Here is a 6,809-nt window from a genome sequence, read left to right as displayed (position 1 = left end):
AGAATATGAGACATTCATGAGTAATTGAATATACAAAATATTGTTGTTCAAACAGAAAAGTGTTTTAGGAAAAGAATGAGGCAAAATAAAACACAAAACCAACCGGGGTGTGTGACACCAGGAGCTCATTTCATTTTCACTGGAGATTTTTTATTCATGTAGATAAAAACCCCAGCGAAGGCTCCTGCTGTCCTTCCATGGTTTAATTAGCGTGGCGTATCTTGGGTTTCAGGCATAAAGCAAATAAAGGCCGACGCCTGCGACTCATCCAGCAGAGCATCTCTGGCCGGATGTTTGATCGTTTCTGTGTGGCCCCATCCTGTCTACCTCGCTGCTAATCCCACTGCTTTGATACTCAATTAGAGAACACAAACTCTGCATTCCTCCAGCAGGAATAAAAACACATGAAAGAACAGGTTTGAGTAGGCTGTATGGATGTCTTAGCTAACAAACTAACTCTAATGACTTTATTTGTTTTGGGGTTTTTTTACAGTTTCATAAGCCGAACTCAGACCTGATTACTGCCTTAACCTGTAGAATTAAGAAATGATTTAAACAGAACCTGTTAGACAGCCTGAAGTAGGCTTAAAGCTCTCCTCATGTCCGTATGAGGACATGATCTACAGGAGGTCAGTTATGTCTCTGCTAGGAAAATGACCCCATTACTGGCATCACTTCCTCTTCAGCTAAACACCCCATGATCCTTCACTGCATCACTGTCACTGTCACATGATCAAACAAAGACCATGTGACCAACAACCTGTGATCCTGAAGACTTTGGACAAAATATTCAGTAGACTGAAAAGACAAAAGTATAAAAGAAAAACTAACACAGTGTTTCAGGAAGAAACCATACTGACAGTAAAACTGTGAGGGAGGGAGGGAGGGAGGGAGGGAGGGAGGGAGGGAGGGAGGAAGGAAGGAAGGAAGGAAGGAAGGAAGGAAGGAAGGAAGGAAGGAAGGAAGGAAGGAAGGAAGGAAGGAAGGAAGGAAGGAAGGAAGGAAGGAAGGAAGGAAGGAAGGAAGGAAGGAAGTTTTGTTTTAAGCATATGTCTTGACACACCATTTATTTACACTACATGAGACAGATAATCTGTGAAAAATCCAGCTCCTCTGCTTTCTCCTGTGGTCCTACTGCCATCTACAGAAATACACCAAAACAACCAATCAGAGCCAGGAGGAGAGGCTTAGTGCTGCCAGTCATGCTCTGCTGCTAAAAGTGCTAATAGGAACAACTCACTGTTACAGGAAAACTGTTTACCCACCGCTGCCTGTGGCTATGCTAAGTATCCTTAGCATTCACGACAGGCTCCACTGTGGGGAGTTAGCTGTAGTGTAGCAGAGAGAAGGAGGGGATGAAGTGAAATGAATGAATTTTTTTTCCACTTTTGTCACACGAATTGTTTGGACCTTATTGAACATGAATCACTGCTGTCTTCCAGGGAAAGCTGCACCCTGAACTAGTTTTAGTGATACTCTGCATCCAGTGAGACCTGATCTGACATCTAATAAATAAAAAATGCTGCTGCCCTCCGCTCTCACGAACAAGATGAGTAATGCCCGAGGATCTGAAATCAAACATGTTTTGTCTGCAGCTCAGTCACAGTTTACACCTCAGCACACTTCAACGCAGAGTGAGTTATGATGAAGGGACACGCCTGTGGGCGCCAGAGACTCTGACTGACTGACTGACTGACTGACTGACTGACTGACTGACTGACTGACTGACTGACTGACTGACTGACTGACTGACTGACTGACTGACTGACTGACTGACTGACTGAGGAACAGTGAGAGAGAGAGAGAGACGGAGAGAAAAAGCAGTTTGGGAAATTCACACGACAGAAACTAGGAACAGACAGGGGAGAGAGAGAAAGAGAGAGAGGACTGGAACATGGGATGGGGAGGAGGAAAAAAGGAGGGTGTATGACATGAGGGGCAAGTGAGTGAAGAGAGGATGAATGGAAGAAGGACGGAGGAGGGGAGTTGCTTCCTGTCGCCATTCCTGCCCACATAGACAGGCGAAGAAAAGAGCGGCAGAGCGAGAGGATCTGGGCGGACTGCAGGCCACATGACATTCCCTCTCTGGGTCCCTCGCTTTTCCCTCCGCACTGAGTGATGTGCACCCTCCCTCCTTCCCTTCCTCGTTCCCTCCCCCTTTCCCCTCCCTTCCTCAGCCCTTCAAAGCTTCGACATGTCATCTTCTACCACAAAAACAGAGGTGGGAAGACTTGCTGGCGCTACCGCTGCCTCAGGGTGTCTGGCACTAAAGCTGACTGCAAATACAGCAGGGAGAGGAGGATGAGGAGGAGGAGTGGGAGGAGTGAAGAAACAGAGAAGAAGAGAGAGAGAGGAAGAGAGAGAGGAAGAGAAAGAGAGGAAGAGAAAGAGACATGAAGGGGGGAGAAGAAGATGGGAGACAGAAGACTCAGAAGAGAGACAGGGACTGGAGTAGCAAGAAGGATAGCATGTATTACAGAAGACTCATAAAGCCCTGGGCGTCAATGTGTGTGTATGTGTGTGTGTGCGAGTATGTGTGCGAGTATGTGTGTATGTAGCGAAGCTGTTATTAAGGTGGAGAGACAGAGATGAGTTCTGTCTGTTTGGTCTTTTTTTTAAGGTGACACTGTTCTGTCTCTGCTCTCTCACACAAACTGAGCCGTTTCCCTCACTGTGTGGCCCGTCGCCACAATCACAGCCACAAGAGCACAATGATACCCAGAAAGGCCCAATCTCAACCAACGCTAATGGGAAATGTATGGAGACCGCAGGCATGTAATTGAATTTATCTTTCCTAATTCGTAGATCATTTCCTCCAGAATGCCGTCACATTTTCTGCGCCTCTAAATGCGCGCCTGCGGACAGACGGTGCAAGTAAACTTTTCCAGGCCAGGCTGTTTGCGAGCCTGGATACCGCGAGATTTGCAGATTGATTTAAAGAGCAATTATGCACTTGGCTTTTGAACCTCTGAGGCTTTGGGAAAGAAATGGTGATTGGCTCCTAGACAAAGTAAGCATATCTGACCAGAAGGAGGCCTCACCATGAGGAGAGAGTGCTGGAGAAGCCACAAGAGCCCAGCAAACAAGAACGTTGGTAACTGGGATAAGTACGGCCCTCTGGGGACCCCATGACCTCACAGTCAAAAGATGAGCGCTGCACAGAGGCTGGTAAACACCAGGCGTGATCACACTGAGGCAGTGGTGGCTAATGTACAGCCTGAACCAGCAAGAGAGCCAAATTTAAACACTTTAGGAATTACTGCCATGACCTAGAAGCAGATTTACACTGCTCTTATCCAGATGCTAAATATGAACATGCATCACATGGACACATATGAAGCCACATTAGGTTATATACAGTACATGCAGCAAATTCTTAAAATTGTTGATAACCAAGTAAAAAACAATCCAGAAAATTGTGTGGATTAAAATTAACATTGAAAAGTGACCATGACAAAAATGTACAATGGCCTATCAGGGCCGTTGTAGATCGAAAAAAAAGGAGTAAGTTTCCACAAAAAAAAACAGAGAAATTCTCCCAAAAACACTAGGATATTTTTTTATTTAAGTCAAAAATTTGAGAGAAAACATTCTAAAATTCTGAGATTTATCTCAGAAATTTTATATAAAAATTAGCAAATGTTCTACTTTTCAAACTCAGAAATTTCCCAGCTTTTTTTGTCAGAAATTGACCTGAAAATTTTTCAATGTTTTGGATGAAATTTACTCTTCTTCTTTTCCATCTAAAATGGACCTTCTATGCCATCATAGAAAATAGTTTGTTTTGTAGCCCTAAAGTTTCATAGTCCAAAGCAGAAAAGTTAGCCAACAATAGCCATATTGAGCAAGTTTTTTGTAAATTTATGCTTGTCAGAATATTCCAGATTGTTTTTCTCATTAGTTGGGGAACATCAGATTTTCCTCAAGGCAGTAATCATTTTAACGAGGTGCTTTATGCTAACTCTGTAGGCAGGTGAGATTGCTAGCCTAAAAGTTAGACGTAGCATAAATGTTAGCATACAAAAGACAAAACCAGAACTTGTTAGTTATTACTAATAGAAAAGCATGACGGCACACCAAATAATGGGTTAGGGTAGGGTTAAAATTCAAATTTGATTATAGTGTTTTATTCAGTGGCTTAAAAAAAATTTACAAAATAAATTAAACCAGTAAACTCACTGTTAACAAATGTATTGGAATTCGAGACAACAGCTAAAAAATAAATGTAATTGAAGAACGCTTTCATTGTATGCTTTTTATTTGAAGCTGGTCAGAGTTATTTGTTAGGCCCCCAGGGAGGGTGGAAAAATGACATGACACAATGACCTGCTCCTCTTATCCATGCTAGTCAGATGTGTGCTGATTTTCATAAGTCAGGAGTTTAGGCACAAAAACAACTACCAGTCACATCTGCCCTTTATTTGCTTAAATTAATCTGATCAACTGTGACTGAGACAAATGAGGCTGAAGGAAAACCAAAGTTCATAAGAAAGTAGCATTCCTAATCTTGACTCTATTCAGGATGACATTACAACTCACTCAGATATCTTCATTCAATTTGCTTTCTATCAACTTTCTATCATTCTGTTTTAGCCTCACTGATTAAAACAAAATACCAAAAACAGTGTAAGGCAACTCTTATTGCCTTAATGTGTGATCTTTATTCAGTGCCAGTCTATGTGATTAAAACTGATTTTTAGTTTAAGTTAAACTAAAAATTGTACAATACGAGTCAATATTGGTTACATTCATCATGCTGGCTTTGCTTTTATAGGTTATCATTGACACATGGAAACACAGAGTCTCTTAGCTCTCTGGTACAACCAGTCCTCCAGGCGTCACCGAACCGGATCTGTAGCATAACTAGAGAATCATCCATCCATCCATTCATTTTCTTACACCCTTGTCCCTCAGTGGGGTCGGGAGGGTTGCCGATGCCTATCTCCAGCTAACGTTCCGGGCGAGAGGCCGGGTCACCCTGGACAGGTCGCCAGTCTGTCGCAACTAGAGAATCAGTGAGAGCATTTAACTTTTATTTAGCTGTGGTTAATTTCCTGTCAATGGAAATTATGCAGCTGTTTAAACAAAAGAAAAAATCAGTTACTAAACAGGAATCAGCTCTTACCCAACACATAATCTACTGTCTCCATTCATCAGGTCTTGTGAATAGATACATGTTTATTATTGTAGCTCAGGGTGTAAATAGAAGATTTTCTCCTTTATCTTCTCACATATTTTCTGATAAAGCACACAAACCAGATGGGATAATGATGCGGTCAGGCAGAATGTCATTGTTTAGATCCTCTCTCCGTAGTCATTTGTACACAGCCAGCCATCCCTTAATCACATGGGTTTGTGGCAGCTGACTGTCCAGCACTAACCCAGCTGCTCTGCTGCTGCCGGTGTTCAGGTCCCAGAGGCGTGGAAGTCTTCTGTAAGTGTGACCGCGTCCAGGTTGTTCCTCTTGCCACCGACTGTAAACGGTGCATGTCATAGTTACATTTACCTAGAACAATATCAATATCCACAGTAGTGCAAACAGTAACTGGGAGGTGGAAGAAAATGGAAGCCTGATTTTCAGCAACGCTGCTATTAAATCTGAAAAGTGCGGCATACATTTGTGTTCAATTTGTAGTGTGTAACTTCTTGTAGCTGTTTTAAAAACACATTCCCACAGCATTATTGTTCCACCATAATAAATCACCGTGGGAATGGCGTGTTCAGTGTTCTCTCCGCAGCACACACCGATGCAGCACACCTGAATCAATTAACTGGGTCATTAGCAGGATTCTAGACAACTTGTCTACAAATCTACATACTGATGAGGTGATTCAGTCATTTGATTCAGGTGTGCTGGACCAGGGCCACATCAAGAAAATGTAGGACACAGTCTATCTGGAGTTGGACACCACTGACGCAGTGTTTGGCATTTAGGACAAAATGTTTCATGTTGGTCTGGTCTAACCAGAGAACCTTCTTCCACACGTCGTTGCTTTTTCTATGTGACTTTTGGCAAACTGGAATTCAGATTGTTTCTTACCACTCTTTCTTAAAGGGGCAGTATTATGTAGAATCAACTTTTTGAGCTTCTTCTCATGCTATAATCTTATTCACTCATCAATAACATACCTGGAGTGTTGCTTTGATTCTTTCATGTATGTTTGAGAAATGGAGCTAAAGCGGAAGTTCAGACTGGAAGTCTCCGCCCCCTCCGTTCGCCCATTGACATCATGCTCATCTCCGACCTCAGCACTGGTCCTCACCCGGCGCGTTCAATCAGCAATCAGGCTCTGCATAAAGGATCCACACCCAAGCTTTCGGCCGCTTCCCAGCTGCGTTCAACCCACCACCTCCCCTTCTCCACCCACATCCTTCAGCTCTCTAGGATGGCACCCTTTCCTGACCACCATCACCAGTGTCGGGCCCCGGGGGAGAGCATCCCTAATCAGTTTTCGGGATGTTCATCGAGTTCATATCAAATCTCAGTTCAAATCAGCTGCCGGGTCCGAGCGCCAAAGAACTGTTATTCATTCCTGTCATTAAATATTTTAATTGTTCCCCTTTTTGTCCGTCTGAGTCTTTCCAGATTGAAATCTTTAAGTCTCCCATGGCAACCATTAAGCTGTACAAAACACCTGGGTGGATCTAGCCCAATCTTTGAGGACAAAGCTCCTCCTTGGAGCTGCAGTCTCCAGGTTTCCAAGCTTCCACCTCACAGAGCAGCCCTCAGCACCACTACTCTGCTCTATCAGACTAGCCAGCAGCAATTAGCAAACACCTGGTGGAGCTGGGCTTCTGTTTAGCTCTTT

Source organism: Poecilia reticulata, chromosome 19 (genome assembly GCF_904066995.2).
Source record: "Poecilia reticulata chromosome 19, P_reticulata-male-v2, whole genome shotgun sequence".
Classification (NCBI taxonomy): Eukaryota; Metazoa; Chordata; class Actinopteri; order Cyprinodontiformes; family Poeciliidae; genus Poecilia; species Poecilia reticulata.
Note: the sequence above shows the minus strand (reverse complement) of the source record.